The 20,977-nt window shown below is 44.9% G+C and overlaps 1 protein-coding gene across 1 annotated transcript in view; it reads left to right on the plus strand.

Moving 5' to 3' along the window:
• The window catches only part of VMP1 (vacuole membrane protein 1), a 268,295-nt gene that overhangs the window by 37,573 nt on the left and 209,745 nt on the right, over nt 1-20,977 (plus strand). The gene's annotated exons all lie outside the window — the stretch shown is intronic.

The raw sequence follows: 20,977 nt of genomic DNA on the forward strand, positions 1-20,977 counted from the left end.
AGAGTAGCATGCTGTGTAATGCAAGCCTTGCTCTGTATGCTCTAGCTGTAGTTTACAAATATTGATTGTTTCCTGCTCTCATAGCTTTACTTAGTAACTGCGGGTTGAGTTTAAGTAAAAAAAAAAAAAAGTGTTCTTTAACCCCTTTCTGACATCAGACGTACTATCCCGTCCATGGGACCCGGGCCCCTATGCCCATGGACGGGATAGTACGTCTACCGCGATCAGCGGCGCCCACGTGGTGAGCGCCGCTAATCGCGGCCGGGTGTCAGCTGATTATCACAGCTGACACCCGACACGTTAACCCCTTGCACACCGCGATCAAACACGATCGCGGTGTACCGGGGGTTAAAGGGAAGCATCGGCATTCGGCAGGGAGGGGGCTCCCTCCGTGCTTCCCTGAGCCCCCCACGGCAGCGCAATGTGCAGCGCTGCTGCGGGGGGCTCCTTTCCTGCAGGCCCCCGAATCCAAGATGGCGACGGGGCCTTCAGGGGCCTGCAGGAAGCTGGCTTCCTCAGTGCCTGCAAAGCGCAGGCAAGAGGAAGTCTTCTTCAATGCCTGTGACAGATTGCTGATCTGTCACAGTGATCTGTGATGTGACAGATCAGCGATCTGTCACAGGACAGTGATGTCCCACGGTCCTGGGACTATTTAATAAAGTTAAAAAAAAAAGTGTTAAAATAATTAAAAAAAAATCGCCAAATAAATTAGAAAAAAAAAAAAATATTCCCCCAAATAAATCCATTTTTTGGAAATAAAAAAAAAAACCAAAAACAATAAAAGTACACATATTAGGTATCGCCGCGTCCGTAACGACCCGCCCTATAAAACTGTCCCATTAGTTAACCCCTTTAGCGAACCCCTTAAAAAATAAAAATAAAAAACGAAGCAAAAAATGATTTATTATCATACTGCCAAACAAAAAGTGTAATAACGCGCGATCAAAAAGACGCATATAAATATCCATGGTACCGCTGAAAACGTCATCTTGTTCCGCAAAAAACGAGCCGCCACACAGCATCATCAGCGAAAAAATAAAAAAGTTATAGCTCGCAGAATAAAGCGATGCAAAAATAATTATTTTTTATATAAAATAGTTTTCATTGCATAAAACCGACAAAACATAAAAAAAGACCTAAATGAGGTATCGCTGTAACCGTACTGACCCGAAGAATAAAACCGCTTTATCAATTTTACCGCACGCGGAACGGTGTAAACGCACTCCCCCAAAAGAAATTCATGAAACGCTGGTTTTTGTTCATTCTGCGTCCCAAAAATCGGAATAAAAAGCGATCAAAAAATGTCACGTGCCCGAAAATGGTACCAATAAAAACGTCAACTCGTCCCGCAAAAAATAAGACCTCACATGACTCGGTGGGTCAAAATACGGAAAAATTATAGCTCTCAATATGTGGTGATGCAAAAACTATTTTTACAATAAAAAGCGTCTTTTAGCGTGTGACAGCTGCCAAACATAAAAACCGCCATAAATAGTAAATCAAACCCCCCGTTATCACCCCCTTAGTTAAGGAAAAATAATAAAATAAAAAAAAGTGTATTTTTTTCCATTTTTCCATTAGGGCTAGGGTTAGGGTTAGGGCTAGGGCTGAGATTAGGGTTAGGGGTGTGTTGGGGTTCGGGTTGGAGTTAGAATTGGGGGTTTCCACTGTTTGGGCACATCAGGGGCTCTCCAAATGCAACATTGCGTCTGATCTCAATTCCAGCCAATTCTGAGTTGAAAAAGTCAAATGGTGCTCCTTCCCTTCCAAGCTCTGCCATGCACCCAAACAGTGTTTTACCCCCACATGTAGGGTATCAGCCTACTCAGGACAAATTGCAAAACAATTTTTGGGGTCCAATTTCTCCTGTTACCCTTAGGAAAATAAAAAATTGGGGGCAAAAATATAATTTTTGTGGAAAAAAATGATTTTTTTATTTTCACGTCCGAGCGTTATAAACTTCTGTCAAGCACTTGGGGGTTCAAAGTGCTCACCACACATCTGGATAAGTTCTGGGGGGGTCTAGTGTCCAAAATGGGGTCACTTGTGGGGAGTTTCAATAGTTTAGGTACATCAGGGGCTCTCCAAACGCACATGACACCCGCAGACCATTCCATCAGAGTCTGCATTCCAAAACGTCACTGCTTCCCTTCCGAGCCCCGACGTGTGTCCATACAGTAGTTTTCTCCCACATATGGGGTGTCAGCGTACTCATGACAAATTGGACAACAACTTTTGGGGTCCAATTTCTCCTGTTACCCTTGGGAAAATGAAAAAATTGGGGACTAATTGATCATGTTTGTGGAAAAAATACGATTTTTTTATTTTCATGCCCGGGCATTATAAACTTCTGTGAAACCCTTGGGGGTTCAAAGTGCTCACCTCACATCTAGATAAGTTCCTTAGGGGGTCTAGTTTTCAAAATGGGGTCATTTGTGGGGGGTTTCCACTGTTTAGGTACATTAGGGGCTCTCCAAAGGCAACATGACACCCGCAGACCATTCCATCAATGTCTACATTCCAAAACGTCACTACTTCCCTTCCGAGCCCCGACGTGTGCCCATACAGTAGTTTTCTCCCACATATGGGGTATCAGCATACTCAGGACAAATTGGACAACAACTTTTGGGGTCCAATTTCTCCTGGTACCCTTGGGAAAATAAAAAAATGGTGACTAAAAGATCATGTTTGTGGAAAAAATACGAATTTTTTATTTTCACGCCCGGGCGTTATAAACTTCTGTGAAGCACTGGGGGGTTAAAAATGCTCACCACACATCTAGATAAGTTCCTTAGGGGGTCTAGTTTCCAAAATGGTGTCATTTGTGGGGGGTTTCCACTGTTTAGGTACATCAGGGGTTTTCCAATCGCGACATGGTGTCCGATCTCAATTCCAGCCAAAAACGTCAAATGGCGCTGCTTCCCTTCCGAGCTCTGCCATGCGCCCAAATAGTCATTTACACCCACATATGGGGTATCAGTGTACTCAGGACAAATTGCACAATTACTTTTAGGGTCCTGTTACCCTTGGGAAAATAAAAATTGCTGTGAAAAGATCATTTTTGTGGAAAAAATATGATTTTTTAATTGTACCGCTGTACGTTATAAACTTCTGTAAAGCCCTTGGGGGTTCAAAGTTCTCACCACACATCTAGATAAGTTCCTTAGGGGGTCTAGTTTCCAAAATGGTGTCATTTGTGGAGGGTTACCACTGTTTAGGTACATCAGGGACTCTCCAAACGTGACATGGCGTCTGATCTGAATTCCAGCCAATTTTGCATTGAAAAAGTCAAACGGCGCTCCTTCCATTCTGAGCTCTGCCATGCGCCGAAACAGTCGTTCCCTCCCACAAATCAGGTATCAGCGTACTCAGGACAAATTGCACAATAACTTTTGCAGTCCAATTTCTCCTGTTACCCTTGGTAAAATAAAAAAAATTGAACCTGAAGTATCTTTTTTTGTGAAAAAAAAGTTAGATGGTCATTTTTTTTTTAAATATTCAAAAAAATTCCTGTGACGCACCTAAAGGGTTAATAAACTTCTTGAATGTGGTTTTGAGCACCTTAAGGGGTGCAGTTTTTAGAATGGTGTCACTTTTGGGTATTTTCTATCATATAGACCCCTCAAAGTGGCTTCAAATGTGATGTGGTCCTAAAAATAAAATGGTGCTGTAAAAATGAGAAATCGCTGGTCAACTTTTAACCCTTATAACTTCCTAACAAAAAAAAAAATTTTGGTTCCAAAATTGTGCTGATGTAAAGTAAACATGTGGGAAATGTTAGTTATCAAGTTTTTTGTGTGCCGTATCTCTGTGATTTAAGGGCATAAAAATTCAAAGTTGGAAAATTGCGAAATTTTCAAAATTTTTGCCAAATTTCCGGTTTTTTTCCACAAATAAACGCAAGTTATTTGAATGAAATTTTACCACTAACATGAAGTACAATATGTCACGAGAAAACAATGTCAGCATCACCAGGATCCATGGAAGCGTTCCAGAGTTATGACCTCATAAAGGTACAGTGGTCAGAATTGTAAAAATTGGCCCGGTCATGAACGTGCAAACCACCTTTGGGGGAGAAGGGGTTAATGGTAAACAGTCATGTTTGGTAAATGTGGTCGCAGCAAGTAACCTGGAGTTTAACAAGGAGGAAGGTCAGACCTGAAATTATACTTAAAACCTCTGCATCCCATACACTCCCCTGTAATCAGTGATGTCACTACAAAGAAATAATGTTTATAATAGAGTATGGATAATTTACATAGAGCAGCTAACTGTAAGTACTTTCCAACTATAATACTCACCCCTGTTTTCCCCCAAAGGAAACTATCACTTGGTGCCCTCAGACTCCAGAGAGGGCAGAGGATCAAAAATTCTCAAGTGACCGCAAAAGACCCACATAGAGATTTGGTGGCAGCGGGCCCTGAGGTTTGCATAGTAAGGCAAAAAGCTTAAAGTCTCTATGCCAAATACTATTACGTACACCTCTGCTGACCCGAAAGCAGAAGAAAACTTGATTACAGTATGATCAAAACCAAATAAATAAGCCGCAGAAGTTTTGGGTCTTTGTTCTGTGGACTAATTAAATAAAATGAGACTTTGTGGGTCAGCTGTACGTCTTGAAGAGGAAGAATGAAGAATATGCTAAACAGAACATTCTGCCTACATTGAACCATTTTGGTGACTGATGTTTTTTGGGCCTGTTTGCTTCCTCTTGCACTAGATAACTGCAGTGTGTTGAGGAGAGGGTAAGATGGATTCAATCAAGTATCAGGAAATCCTAGGAGATGATGTCCTCTTTTCTGTTAAGGAGCTGAAGCTTGGACATCATTGGACCTTCTCAAATGACAATAATTCCAAGTAAACCTGAAAGTCCACCAAGGCTTGGTTTCGGAACAAATTTTGGTGATTTTGGATTGTTGGGTTACAGTGGCCTAAATTACTCCTCACTGAAAACCTTTGGTGGTATTTGATGAATGCTTTTGCAGTACTTAAATCACCAAATATTAGTGAACTGGAAGCCATTGTTCATGACAAATGGGTTAAGGATAGATCCTTCAGGAACACTGTCAGAAGCTGATGTCTGGCTTTACATCACGTTTGTAGCAGGTTATTCTATCCAAAAGAGATCTGCTAAATACTATAGATTATTTCATGAAGGAGAGAAATAATTCTGAAGATTGCAGTAGTTATTAAAAGAGGTATTTTGTGTTGAATTTGGAGAAACCACTTGTTATATTAGTTGTATTGAGCCATCTAAATTGTTCTTGTTTAACAGAAAGTTTGTACATCTTGCCAATTCTGATTTACAGTGGGAGTTGAATAATTACAGCTGTATGCTCATGTAGTGCCATGTTTTTATATATGTGTTGTGTCTAAAAAGGTTTAGACCCTTAAAAAATAGCTGCTATTTGACACATTTTAGCTTTGTTTTTTGTTTTTTTTTAATGTGTAGACTTCCATTTACAGATTATTTTGGTGTTCAAACTTTACATGCAGTTTTAGTGCAGTGAAGTATTGTCTCTAAAAGAGTAGTATTCTATGCAAATTTGTAGTTTCACGTTTTTCAGCTTCGCTTCGTTTGGCCATTATAGCTTGATTTGAATATATTTTGTCACGGTTCCATTTCTGCAGCCTTCAGAGCTGAAGTCTATTCATTGCTGACTACACGTAACATGTTTTTGTGATTTGCATTTAATAAACATAAACTGTACTGTTGTATAACCATTAGTGATGAGTGAGCGTGCTCTTGTGCTAACAGTGTCTTCGGCGTGCTCGAATAATATGTTCAAGTCTCCCCGGCTGCATGTCTTGCGGATGTTCGACAGCCGTAACACATGCAGAGATTGCCTTTGGTAGGAGCGGGCAGTCCTTTTTGAGTGACCGTTTTGGTTCAACAGCTTTGTCCTAATGCTGAGTTTTTGCTGGTGTGACACATGAATGGTGTGCCACTGCTTATTCTAAAATCTACACCGTTTTCACTATATTGCATATAACATAATGGGGCATTTGAATATGCACGTGACAGGAAAGTGAGCAGTGATTAGGAGAGCAGCTCTGGAAAATGCCAGTGCTGTGGGCACCTGATTTTGAGTGACTGATCACAGTTATTAGCTGCTCACCTGGCTGTTCTCATCGGGAGTTGCTGTACAGAAATTAAGGTGCTGGAGGGAGATTGCTGGTATCTCAGGAGTTAACTTTTTATCTTGGAATTTAACTACTGGGCCAGGCTCTGGTGATCAATTTCCTTTGCAACAAGCTTTGAGGGGGTTTTACACATAGCGATATCGCTAGCAATATCGCTAAAACGTCACTGATTTTGTGATGTTATAGCGATATTGCTAGCGATATCGCTATGTGTGATGCCTCCGACCGGCTCCCTCGCTGTCTGTCGCTGATCGCGCGGCTCCATTTCTCGTCGTCAGCTTCCTGCTGAGCTTCCTGCTGTGTGAGACGAGCGACGCGTGGATGCGGGCGGGAGGACGTCTGGATCGCTGTGTGTGAAAGGTGAGTATCGTCCGCTGCATCGCTGTGAGATCTTTCTGTGTGAAAGCTCACTAGCGATGCACCAGCGATCCTGACCGGGTCGGATCGCTGGTCGGATCGCTGGTGCATCGCTAAATGTAAAAGGGCCTTTATACTATGTAGGATAAAAGCTCTTGTATAATGAGATTGACAGCAGGTAGAAAAAGCAAGTTCATTGCAAATCTGCTTATTTCCATACATAGTAACATGGGTATTAAGGTACTGTCACACTTAGCGATGCACCAGCGATCCCGACCAGCAATATGACGCGGTCAGGATCGCTGGTGCATCGCTAAGTGGTCACTAGTGAGCTGCCACACAGGCAGATCTCACCAGCGACATAGCAGCGGTCAGGGGTCGTTACTTACCTGTCAGACAAGGCGATCCTGACGTCCTCCCGCCCGCGTCCACGAGTCGCTCATCGGCGCCACAGGAAGCCCAGCAGGAAGCTGACGACGAGAAACAGCCCAGGACGTTCTCGCGCGATCAGCGATAATCAGCAGGGGAGCCGGTTGGAGGTAAGTATCACACATAGCGATATCGCTAGCAATATCGCTGCTACGTCACAAAATCAGTGACGTTATAGCGATATTGCTAGCGATATCGCTTAGTGTGACAGGCCCTTTAAGGTTGAAGGAAGACTTTAAGTCCATCTAGTTCAACCCATATCCTATCCTAACTTGCCCTAACATGTTGATCCAGAGGAAGGCAAAAAAAAACCTACGTGGCAAACAGTAAGCTTCACATTGGGGAAAAAAATTCCTTCCCGACTCCACATACGGCAATCAGACTAGCTCCCTGGATCAATGCAATATTAAGGAAACTATTGTATATACCCTGTAATATTATACTTTTCAAGAAAGGCATCCAGGCCCTTCTTAAATGTTAGTAGTGAATCACTCATTACAACATCATATGGCAGAGAGTTCCATAGTCTCACTGCTCTTACAGTAAAGAATCTGCGTCTGTGATTGTGCTTAAACCTTCTTTCCTCCAGACGTAGAAGATGCCCCCTTGTCCCCGTCACAGGTCTAAGAGTAAAAAGATCATTAGAAAGATCTTTGCACTGTCCCCACATATATTTATACATTGTAATAAGTTCACCCCTAAGCCTTAGATTTTCCAAATTAAATAACCCCAAGTGTAATAACCTACCTTGGTATTGCAGACCCCCCAGTTCTCTAATAACCTTGGTCGCTCTTCTCTGCACCCGCTTCAGTTCAGCTATTTCTTTCTTAAACACCGGAGACCAGAACTGTACGCAGTTTTCTAAGTGTGGTCGCACTAGTGACTTATATACAGTTGTGGCCAAAAGTATTGACACCCCTGCAATTCTGTCAGATAATACTCAGTTTCTTCCTGAAAATGATTGCAAACACAAATTCTTTGTTATTATTATCTTCATTTAATTTGTCTTAAATGAAAAAGCACAAAAAGAATTGTCCTAAAGGCAAATTGGATATAATTCCACACCAAACATAAAAAAGAGGGTGGACAAAAGTATTGGCACTGTTCGAAAAATCATGTGATGCTTCTCTAATTTGTGTAATTAACAGCACCTGTAACTTACCTGTGGCACCTAACAGGTGTTGGCAATAACTAAATCACACTTGCAGCCAGTTGACATGGATTAAAGTTGACTCAACCTCTGTCCTGTGTCCTTGTGTGTACCACATTGAGCATGGAGAAAAGAAAGAAAACCAAAGAACTGTCTGAGGACTTGAGAAACCAAATTGTGAGGAAGCATGAGCAATCTCAAGGCTACAAGTCCATCTCCAAAGACCTGAATGTTCCTGTGTCTACCGTGCGCAGTGTCATCAAGAAGTTTAAAGCCCATGGCACTGTGGCTAACCTCCCTAGATGTGGACGGAAAAGAAAAATTGACAAGAGATTTCAACGCAAGATTGTGCGGATGTTGGATAAAGAACCTCGACTAACATCCAAACAAGTTCAAGCTGCCCTGCAGTCCGAGGGTACAACAGTGTCAACCCGTACTATCCGTCGGTGTCTGAATGAAAAGGGACTGTATGGTAGGAGACCCAGGAAGACCCCACTTCTTACCCCGAGACATAAAAAAGCCAGGCTGGAGTTTGCCAAAACCTACCTGAAAAAGCCTAAAACGTTTTGGAAGAATGTTCTCTGGTCAGATGAGACAAAAGTAGAACTTTTTGGGCAAAGGCATCAACATAGAGTTTACAGGAGAAAAAAAGAGGCATTCAAAGAAAAAAACACGGTCCCTACAGTCAAACATGGCGGAGGTTCCCGGATGTTTTGGGGTTGCTAGGCTGACTGGACTGCTTGACCGTGTGCATGGCATTATTAAGTCTGAAGACTACCAACAAATTTTGCAGCATAATGTAGGGCCCAGTGTGAGAAAGCTGGGTCTCCCTCAGAGATCATGGTTCTTCCAGCTGGACAATGACCCACAACACACTTCAAAAAGCACTAGAAAATGGTTTGAGAGAAAGCACTGGAGACTTCTAAGGTGGCCAGCAATGAGTCCAGACCTGAATCCCATAGAACACCTGTGGAGAGATCTAAGAATGGCAGTTTGGAGAAGGCACCCTTCAAATATCAGGGCCCTGGAGCAGTTTGCCAAAGAAGAATGGTCTAAAATTCCAGCAGAGCATTGTAAGAAACTCATTGACGGTTACCGGAAGCGGTTGGTCGCAGTTATTTTGGCTAAAGGTTGTGCAACTAAGTATTAGGCTGAGGGTGCCAATACTTTTGTCTGGCCCATTTTTGGAGTTTTGTGTGAAATGATCAATGTTTTGCTTTTTGCTTCATTCTCTTTTGTGTTTTTTCATTTAAGACAAATTAAATGAAGATAACAATACCAAAGAATTTGTGATTGCAATCGTTTTCAGGAAGAAACTGAGTATTATCTGACAGAATTGCAGGGGTGTCAATACTTTTGGCCACAACTGTAGACGTATGCAAATTGCCTCTTAAGAGAGAAAGAGGACTTTTACTCTACAGCGCCACCTATTGGTAGTAGCGATCCTATAAGTCACAATCAACCCTTTAACGAGTCTTGTAATATGACTTAGGATAACAGCCAAATCAGAATCTCCATTTGCAGACACGGTGTTTCGAGCTATTGGCCCTCGTCAGTGCAAAGTATGAGATCTGATTGGGGTAGGTGAGAGGCTCTGGACTGAGGTCTAAGGGGTAAGGTTTCTCCTTGTGGAGAGTGACATACCAGCTCTGGCTTGTCAAGGTAAGGAGGCTTATTCGCCGTGCAATGCTTATATAGAGGTAAAATTATGTTTTCCTCATGAGCATCTATGCCTCTTCTAATGCATCCCATTATTTTATTTGCCTTTGCAGCAGCTGCCTGACACTGGCCACTAAATGTGAGTTTGTCGTCCACCCATACACCCAGGTCTTTCAGTGACAATTTTGCCCAGTGTTTTACAATTAAGCACATAATTATACATCTTGTTTGTTCTACCCAAGTGCATGACCTTACATTTATCCCCATTAAAGCTCATTTGCCATTTATCAGTCCAAGCTTCTAGTTTACATAAATCCTCCTGTAATATAAAATTGTCCTCCTCTGTATTGATTACCCTGCAGAGTTTGTCATCTGCAAATATTGAAATTCTACTCTGTATGTCCCCTACAAGGTCATTAATAAATGTTAAAAAGAAGCGGGCCCAATAATACGGTCTATACCAAATTCATAACATTAGAATACCACTTTAATCACAAGCAGGATAACTGTCTGCTATTGATGTAGTGTGCCTGCAGTCTTCTCAGCTGCTATATGTCTGTTAACTCTCACAACATTTGCCAGCGCCACCCTTTTTTCACCTCTTTTTTGAATATTGCACGCCTATGCTCTAAGTGTTTCTCCAGACTTTCAATATTCATAAACTACCTGGCATTGGCCACGAAAGTGAAGAAACCTGTGCTGTTCACCTGTGTTCACGGTTTACATTAGGCTGGAGCTGATACTACTTGATTGGTGGGAGTACTGAATGTCGGCACCCACCAGTTTAATATTGATGACCTATTCTAAAGATATGTCACTTCCGGTCATTTTTAGCAAAAGCTGTCATGTTTGTTCATGAGGATTTTCTCAATATCTTATGGTATGTTTTCCGTGAGCTCAACTGGAGTGGACATAGACTAGCTACTATAATGTCACCCATGCACTGCACGCAAAAAAGGAGATCATACTCTTATCACTATACACACAAGCAGCAGCATGGAAGATATTCTGCAGAATTACTGTGCAGTGTAGCTGTGAATCCAGTTGTTGGATAAGGTAAAACACTTAATAAAAGGCAGCTGCATGGTGTGTGTTCCTCTCTTCCTTGGTTTTTCTCTTCAGTTACTTTCACCTCTCCCCCTTTCCTCTCCATGGGCAGCATGTATACTTATCCCTCAGTGAGTTTAAAGTCTGCCTGTTCTTTTAAAACAGATTTTATCATTATTTCAGAGGGAATGGTGAGTTGTATTAAGGGAAGAAGGTTGGTTATCTGCTATTATGTTGAATCTATTTTTATTGAAAGAAGTTGAAAATATTTTAACATATAACAAACAAGACAAGGTACAAGATACAGTATTATACACGGTTATACACCAAGCCATACCGGATTCGCCAACATTTTGCCCATAACCTGTGAGGGTGTATTACGAATATCAAAGAGAGAGAGGAATCAGAAAGAAAAGGATAACTCACAGGGAGGGGGGGGGGGGGACAGAGGGATGGGTTACAGATCTCCGAGCCGGTCTCTAAGAAACATTTTCAGTTAATCGAAGTAGTCCAGGCGTCTCCCTGAACACGATCCAGGGCTGCCATGTTCGAATCAAACGGGAATTATCTCCCTCCAATTCAGCCATCAACTCCTCCATACGAAAAATGTCTATAAACTCTGATAACCACTCTGCTATAGTTGGCTTTGTCGTTGTACGCCAGTAGCGCGGGATCACCATCCTTGCTGCAGTAATACAAAACCGAAGAAGGCTCTTCTTTTGTGTGGATATGGAACCCGGGAGAATTGATAAAATGGCAATTTGTGGGGAGGGAAGGACACATTTCCCAGAGATCTCCTGGTAGGCCCGAAACACCCCTTCCCAGAAGGGTCGTATAGCAGGGCATTGCCACCATATGTGGTATAGCGTGCCTCTCTCCATTGCACATCGCCAGCATGTATCATCCAATGTCGGGAAGATGGACTTCAATCTAACGGGGGACAGATACCACCTAGTCAGTATCTTATAATTTTTCTCTTGAGCGCCCCCGGCCGGAGACATTTTATGTGTATAAAGAAAAACTTTATCAAGGTCCTCCTTCGAGAACTTGCAACCCATCTCCTCCTCCCATGCGCGGATGTAACTTGGAACCCCTTCCGAATCCCCTGAGTGAAGTTCCTTATATAAAAAGGAAATCAAATGTGAGGGAGGGTCTTGCATTTGTAAGAGAGCTTCCAACCGCGTCATGGGAGTGCGAGAAGCACGGTCGGCCAAACGTCCCCGTATAAACGATCTCAACTGGTTATACTCCAACCAGGAGAGTGACCTACTTGGGAACTTTTCCCGTAAGGCATCCCATGTCGGAAAATTTCCGTCTACTAGTATCTGTCCCAATCGTAAGTCAGAACTCCTATGCCAACCTTAAAATTGGTCTCTGTGACACCCTGGGGGAAAGTCCGGATTACCAAATATCGGTGACAGTGGGTTCAAATTACTGATCAGTTTCTGTTTATGTTTAACACGATTCCAGACCTGTAGAACTTCTCGAGTCAAGAAACCTGTTGGTCCCTTATAGTCATTTGCAACCTGTTCAGTTCGTCTGATCCACGGGAGATGACGCAATGGGACGCCGAAAGATACCTGTTCCAATTGTACCCATTGTTTAGAATGATGACCGAACTGCCAGTCAAACAGACGTGCAAGTAGGGAAGCTCTGTGATAGAGTTCCAGGTCAGGGAGGCCCGCTCCACCTCTGGGTTTCGGGGCGGTTAGAATAGAATATTTAAGACGAGGTTTAGATGTCTGCCAGGTAAAGCGGATTAACGCAGATCTAATGGTCTGAAAGAATGTCTTCGGCGGCACTATCGGGACCGCCTGGAATAGATATAAAAACCTTGGAAGAATGTCCATTTTAAATGAATTCATCCTACCAAACCATGAGATGTTCTTCCGTCCGTATTCCCTCAACCGTTTCAGAGTCGACTCCAACAAAGGCACATAATTTAATTTATATAAGTCGGTCGTGTCAGTAGGGATTTGAATGCCTAAATATTGAATGGCCCCAGTCTTCCACCGAAAGGGGAAATTTCCCATAAGTCTTGTAAGTTCAGTCTGTCCTAGGGATATATTTAGGGCTTCAGTTTTCTGAAAGTTAATCTTGAAGTTACTGACCTCTCCGTATTTTTGGAACTCTTCCATCAATGATGGAAGGGTTATGTGTGGCTGGGATATATACACTAAGAGGTCATCCGCATAAAGAGAGACTTTATACTGAATATCGTCCACCCATAGACCGTGTACACTAGGGTTCTTCCTGATCGCCACTGCCAAGTGCTCCATAACTATCGCGTATAGAAGGGGCGACAAAGGGCATCCCTGCCTGGTCCCGTTCCCAATGGTCATAGAGCCCGACATTGCTCCATTTACCTTGACCCTGGCCGACGGGCCAGAGTATAGGGCTGCGACCTTATGCAGAAAACGGTTCCCCAGGCCCAGCTGTCGCAGGGCCGAAAACATGAAACCCCAGTGCACACGGTCGAAGGCCTTCTCCGCATCCATCGACAGTACAACCAACGGTTTACATTTCGATTTAGCATAGGCAGTCAAGTTGAGGGTCTTACTTATGCCGTCCCTCGCCTCCCTTCCTCGCACAAACCCCACCTGATCTGAATGTATTACTGAGGGCAAGAGAGGAGCCAGACGATTTGCCAGTATTTTGGCGTATAATTTTACATCAACATTGATGAGAGATATTGGGCGGTAATTTGTTACTAATTTAGGGTCCCTGCCCGGCTTTGGTAACACCGTAATAAAAGCCTCTAAAGACTGTGGGGCGAACGGGGACTCAGCTGTGATGGAGTTAAATACCCCCATCATAATAGGGCTAAGTTGTTGCTGAAACATCTTATAGAAATGAGGGGAAAACCCATCCGGTCCCGGGCTTTTACCAGCCGGAGTGTTTTGGATGACTTCAACAATCTCCTCTGTCGTAAAGTCCGAATCCAACGGGATGGTTAAATCCGTGGCCAGTGTGGGAAGGGCGGTGTCGTGAATATAAGATTCTATGCATGGTTGAGGATCCAAAGGTGACTGAGGGGAACAATCTCCACCAATATTATATAATGTATGATAGTAACGCCTCATTATGTCCAAAATTTCTGTCGGGTTTGACGTCACTCGACCCCCTTTTTGCTGGAGAGAAGAGATGTATGTAGTCTGGTTACGCGGATGTAAGAACCTGGCCAGTAGACGTCCACATTTGTTAGCTTGACCGTATAATATACTTTTAAAGCGATTTCTGTGGTGTCGGTATTTCTCACTCAGTAGGGACTTCAGATAGTCTCTGTATTTGATCAAGTCAATCAGCGTTTCCGTGTCCTTGTCCGTTTTATGCTTCGTCTCTAACGTCAATATCTTTTCTGTCAAGTCTGTAATCTCTTTACTTTTTATTCGTTTCAAGCGAGATCCATGCTTAATGAGGACCCCTCTGAGAACACATTTAAGGGCCTCCCATTTAACAGGGATGGCAGTAGTGTCGTGCGCATGGTCTTGTAAGAAGTCCGCTATGGTAGACTTGATATCGGCCACGCAAGTATTATCTTTTAAAAGATTATCGTTCAATCTCCATGTCCACTGCCGCTGCCCCGAGTCAGGAGGGCTAATGTCCAGAAACACTGGAGCATGATCCGACCATAGAAAACTCCCGATAGAAGGTCTCGGGTTCCAGGCCAATGCACAGTGGCTAAGGAGAAAGAAATCAATCCTCCCATAAGAGTTGTGCGGTGTGGAAAAGAACGTATAGTCTCTTTCATTGGGATTACAAAGTCTCCAGACATCAGTGAGTCGCAAATCCTGGAGATCCCTTTTCAGTGAGGATAGCTGGCGATATGAAAGATATGACCTCGCTGCCGTGGAGTCTAGAGTCGGGTTAAGAGTCATGTTAAAGTCACCTCCCAGTATGACCACCCCCTCGGCAAACTCAGCCACGATCTTCAGGAAAGATCTAGCAGCTCGTATTTGGTCCCGGCCGGGAGCGTACCAACCCGCTATAGTATATGTGGTTGAAAAAATTTGAATTTTCAAAAGCACGTATCTGCCCTCCGTATCAACCAAGGTGTCCAATATGTTATGCTGGAGAGATTTATGGAGCGCTATAGATACCCCGCGGGAGCGTGAATCCGGGTTAGCACTATGAAACCAGGTCGTGTAATGTCTGTCGTGAATATTAGGGATGTGTCCTACTTTAAAATATGTCTCTTGTAGGATTACTATATTTACTCTTTTCTTATGCATACCATATAAAATATGTGACCGCTTCTGCGGAGTATTAAAGCCTCTAGTATTCAAAGAGCCCAATGTTATCTTTTATACAGTGGTCTTACCCGACATTGTATCTGCAGCGTGAGGTCAAGGATGCAGGCTACGGTTAACAAGATGGATCGGCTTCGGAGTCCTACGCCCGTTGTTGATGAGGGAGGGAGAGCTAGTGAAGGGAGTGGGTATTAACAAAGAAAGTAGACGAGAAGTTAGAAAAAGGAAAAAGAGAAAGAAGACAAAGAAATAGGATTTTTAACTATACGAGTGTAAGTAAGCACACTCCAGGAAAACCTGTTGGAGGTAAAATATAACAGCTGCGTGCCTCGATGGCAACCCAGCGCCTCCGGGGGTTAAGTGTACAGCAAAAAGAGGAGTTGGAGACACCTACTCCCCCGGTTCCCGACCCCGCAATGATTTAACCATTGTATTCCCTTTATAACGGGGACTGAACAGATAGAGAATATACGTATAACATCTAATTATAGGCTAGTGAAGCATGCCCCAATTCTTAACTATTTTCGATATCGACAACACTGATAGTATTATAAATACTTCGCTTTTAAACTCAAAAACAATATAACCTTCTAGACTGTAAGTTAACCCTCAAAACATAACACCGCAGGGCCACCTGCAATTTAGGACAAGGCATACTATCCAGCCTCGTCGTCTACAGGATGCACGTGCCCTGGACCGTTGGGCCGGCCCCTGCGACGACGTTGCTGCTGAGGGTTCTGGCCTCTTTGGAGACCTTCAAGTCTATAGTATGAAGGCAGGGGTGGCCAGTCAGGTATATCCACCTCCGTTAGATCCAAGGCAGCTGAGAACGCCGGAACTCCGCCAGGATGGCTCAAACAGTGCACTCTACCTCCCTTCCGAACCCGAAGACAGAATGGAAATCCCCAAGTATAGGGAAGGCCGCGTCGTTGTAGTTCGTCTAAGAGGGGGCGGAGAGCTCTGCGTCTCTGTAGTGTCCATCTGGACAAGTCTGCGAAGAGCTGTATACGAGATCCCAAGTGGTTTATAGATTTTGCTTTCCTGGCTGCTCCCATGACCGCATCTTTAAGTTGGTACTTGTGAACCCGGCATATCACATCTCTCGGTGGATCTTGCTCGCCGGGACGCGGGCCCAGGGACCTGTGGGCACGATCCAGTTCCAGTGGGGCATCCTGAGGCCTATCTAGTACCGAGTTAAAAATATCTCTCAAAGTGGTGTTCAACTCTTGGGGGGATATAGTTTCAGGCAATCCCCTTACTCTTATATTATTTCTGCGTCCCCTATTCTCAGAATCATCCAGCATTTCTGCTAGAGTTTGCAACTGTCTTGCTTGTGCGGCTGTGGCGGCTTCCTGAGCCTCCATTCTTTCGGTTAGGGAGGCTATAAGCTGGTCATGAGATTCCACTTTCTCACCACATTGTTGAATATCATCTCTTAGTACGGAAAGTTCAGCCTTATAGGAGCATTCCAGACGAGCAATGTACTGCTCCATATCCTGCTTCGTCGGGATATCTTTTATCTTATTGTATAATAGGCTGAAATCAGCTCCCATGGGTGTCACGGAGCACCCTGTCGTGGAGGAGAATGATCTCCCGTGTTGCGGTGTCAGGAGTGCGTCTGGTCGGCGGGTTACATTATTTTGTATATCTGATGCTGCGGTGTCCATCATCATGGGGTCTGCTGCTCCCAACGCCGCAGGGACAACTGTAGTGGGCATGTCGACGTCTGGGGGGACACTGCCGCCTCTCTGTGACACGGGGGGTTCTGCACTCATCCCCCCCGGGGTTCTTATCTGATCCGCCGGCCTGTATCTGCGCGGGACCGTCCGCGTGGTGCCCCTGTGATTGACGGATCTCCTGGGCCCCAGAGGATTTATTAGGAGGAGATAGCCTCGCTGCCTGCTGGGCCCCCGTGGATGTGCCCCCTTTCCTCCCAGGGGGTCCCCCTCCGTCTGCCGTCTCACCAGTTCTCTCTCCTCCCGCCTGCACCTTACTTCCTGGTGGCGGCGGGGCCTGCTGCGCTCCGGTCTCCACACCTGTCATGGCGCCCGCGGCCTTCCTTCTTCCCGCTCCTATAAGGTAGCGGGAGATGCCTCTGGGAGTGCTGTCAGGTGCTGAGGGGCCCGCTGACGTATTCCCCCTGGTCCTTCTAGCCGACATCAGAAGGTGGGGTGAGTATTCTGGGCTCTGTTCGGGTCGGTCACCGGTGCTGGAGCGGGAGCTCTCTTACATGCATCCTCACTCCTCGCTCGCCATGCCGCGCCCCCTGGTTATCTGCTATTAAAGCATGTATAAATATATAAGTGCAAAAGAGAAATAAGTGCTATAAAGCGTGTTTCCGCCACTTAGTCACAAACCTCTATCACACTCTGTGTTTTTATTCCTACCACTGTTATTGGTGGAGAGGAAGTAAAGGGCTTCTCCTACTCGGTCTTAAACAGATAGTATTGGAGTGTGTGGCCTGCAAGTGAGTAGAGCTAATAAACACTGAGACCCCAGGATAAGACACAGGATATGTGCCTCAGTGTAATAATTCACATTACCAGAAGTGGTGATACTTTTATGCACTTAAGATTGTGAAATTAAGGGGGTTTTTCACATAGCGATATCGCTATAACGTCAACGCTAGCGATATCGCTATGTGTGATACTTACCTCCAACCGGCTCCCCCGCTGGTTATCGCTGATCGCGCGAGAATGTCCGGCTCCATTTCTCGTCGTCAGCTTCCTGCTGGGGCTTCCTGCTGTGACGACGAGCAACGCGTGGAGGCGGGCGGGAGGACGTCTTCATCGCTTTGTGTGAAAGGTGAGTATCGTGCGCTGCGTCGCTGCTGCATCGCTGTGAGATCTTTCTGTGTGAAAGCTCACTAGCGATCATTTAGCGATGCACCAGCGATCCTGACCGGGTCGGATCGCTGGTCGGATCGCTGGTGCATCGCTAAATGTAAAAGGGCCTTTAGCTTCAGTTTAAGAACACCCTGTCATATACCATTGCCTTTAAGAATGCAGTCAGATACACAGTGGGAGGTCCAGCGACTATCCATTTCATGTTTGTGTTTGGCTAGTCCAGGTTACCAAGGATTTGTGCACAATAATATTGGTGATTTTGAGCCTGGAGGTCAGAGAGGCGTAAGATAAAATACTGACCTATTGAACTTGCAAACAATCATGCATCCATAATTGGCTGGATAATCTGCTATGCCGTTTCAATCTATGAATTTTAGACAGGTCAGCTGTTGCTTGTTTTTAAATTATAATCACCCAATCCTGTTGATATTTTCAGGATCACCTAACAATCTAATCTATATGGGACATCCCAACTCTCTCCTGATAGTTATCTGGGAGGGCAGCATGGTGACTCAGTGGTTAGCACTGTTGCTCTGCAGTGCTGGGGTCCTGGGTTCAAATCCCACCAAGAACAACATCTGCAAGGAGTTTGTATGTTCTCCCAGTGTTTGTGTGGTTTTCCTCCGGATTCCTCCCACAATACAAAGACATACTGATAGGGATTTTAGATTGTGAGCCTCAATGTGGACAGTGGTGATAAAGTCTGTAAAGCGCTATGGAATATGATGTCACTATATAAGCAATGTGTAATAAGAATCAGATAGTTTAAATTAAAATGCTCAACTCTTTTATTCTCTGGGTCATAAGTCTTTGACAGTCTTCTCCTCGCTCTGTATTGAAATCACTTGAATGTTTGGTCAAGCAAGAATGTTCACGTACATACAGTATATCTGGTGTTTCTCCAACAGCTGTCGCTTGTATACATCTGCAGAGCAGGTTACATGTCATCAACCTAATCTGCCACTGATAAGCGCTATTTTTTTTTTTTTCAATACCCCTATATGCACAATTTTTGGCTAATTTTCTACAAAACCGTGATAATTTTCCTATTTTATCGTAATATACTGGCTAACTTTTAGATTTGCACAGTGGTGGTGTTATAGCTGAGCTGTGTGCACCTGTAGGAATGCTGTATACAGTGGGTACGGAAAGTACTCTGACCCCTTTACATTTTTCACTCTTTGTTTCATTCCAGCTATTTGGTAAATTCAAAAAAGTTCATTTTTTTTCTCATTAATGTACAATCTGCACCCCATCTTGAATGAAAAAAACAGAAATGTACACATTTTTGCAAATTTATTAAAAAAAGAAAAACTGAACTATCACATGGTCATAAGTATTCAGACCCTTTGCTCAGTATTGAGTAGAAGCATCCTTTTGAGCTAGTACAGCCATGAGTTTTCTTGGGAATGATGCAACAAGTTTTTCACACCTGGATTTGGGGATCCTCTGCCATTCTTCCATGCAGATCCCCTCCAGTTCCATCAGGTTGGATGGTGAATGTTGGTGGACAGCCATTTTCAGGTCTTTCCAGAGATGCTCAATTGGGTTTAGGTCGGGGCTCTGGCTGGGCCTTTCAAGAATGGTCACAGAGTTGTTCTGAAGCCACTCCTTTGTTATTTTAGCTGTGTGCTTAGGGTCATTCTTGTTGGAAGGTGAACCTTTGGCCAAGTCTAAGCCCCCATCACACACAGCGATCTCGCTATCGAGATCGCTGCTGAGTCACAAGTTTTGGGACGCAACAGCGATCTCACCAGCGAGATCGCTGTTTGTGACACTTATCAGCGACCGGCCCCCCTGCCGGGTATCGCTGATCGCCCTTGAATGGCCAGGACATTTTTTTGATCGCTGGTCTCCCGCTGGCCAGCACGCATCGCTGTGTGTGGCAGGCGGGAGACCAGCGATCAGCGAGCTGGAGCTGGTAACCAAGGTAAACATCGGGTTTCTAAGCGCCGCGCGGCACTTAGAAACCCGATGTGTATGTTAGATACCAGCGCACTAGTGCAGGGAGCTGGTTACCAAGGCACACATCGGGTTTCTAAGCGCCGCACGGCGCTTAGAAACCCGATGTGTACCTTGGTTACCAGCTCCCTGCACCAGCGCTCTGGTATCTAACGTACACTGCGGGTAACTAAGCGACGTGCGTCGCTTGTTACCCGCGTGTCGCTGTCCTGATCGCTGGTGAATCTGCCTGTTTGGCAGCTCACCAGCGATCATGTAGTGACACACCAGCGATCCTGACAAGTTCATATCGTTGTCGGGATCGCTGGTGAGTCGCTATGTGTGACCGGACCCTAAGATCCAGAGCACTCTGGAAGAGGTTTTCATCCAGGTTAGGCCGGTTTCACATTAGCGCTTTTTAAGCGCACGCACGGCCGGGGGTAGCTCCGCCACCGAGCCGGCTCTCTGCCCGGCGTGCCCGCCCCTTGCTTGTAGCGCCGCCTACTAGCGGACAGCGGCGCCTGCGATCGGCGCACCCTATCTTTATCATAGGGTGCGCAGATCGTGCGCAGGCCGTGCGCTAGTTGCGCTTTGACCTGCGCTGCGCACTTTTGACGGTGCGCCGTGCGCGCCAAAATCAAACTTTTCGGATTTTGGCGCGCACGGCGCACCGTCAAAAGTGCGCAGCGCAGGTCAAAGCACAACTAGCGCACGGCCTGCGCACGATCTGCGCACCCTATGCTAAAGATAGGGTGCGCCGATCGCAGGCGCCGCTGTCCACTAGGAGGCGGCGCTACAAGCAAGGGGCGGGCACGCCGGGCAGAGAGCCGGCTCGGGGGCGGAGCTACCCCCGGCCGTGCGTGCGCTTAAAAAGCGCTAATGTGAAACCGGCCTTATCTATGTACTTGGCCACATTCATGTTTCCTTCAATTGCAACCAGTCCTCCTGTCCCTGCAGCTGAAAAACTCCCCCATAGCATGATACTGCCACCACCATGTATCACTGTTGGGATTGTGTTGGGCAGGTGATAAGCAGTGCTTGGTTTTCGTCACACATACCGCTTAGAATTATCACCAAAAAGCTCTATCTTCGTCTCATCAGACCAGAGAATCTTATTTCTCATAGTCTGGGAGTCCGTCATGTGTTTTTTTTTT

Source organism: Dendrobates tinctorius, unplaced genomic scaffold, assembly GCF_039654945.1.
Source record: "Dendrobates tinctorius isolate UK_male_01 unplaced genomic scaffold, ASM3965494v1 ptg000007l, whole genome shotgun sequence".
NCBI lineage: Eukaryota > Metazoa > Chordata > Amphibia > Anura > Dendrobatidae > Dendrobates > Dendrobates tinctorius.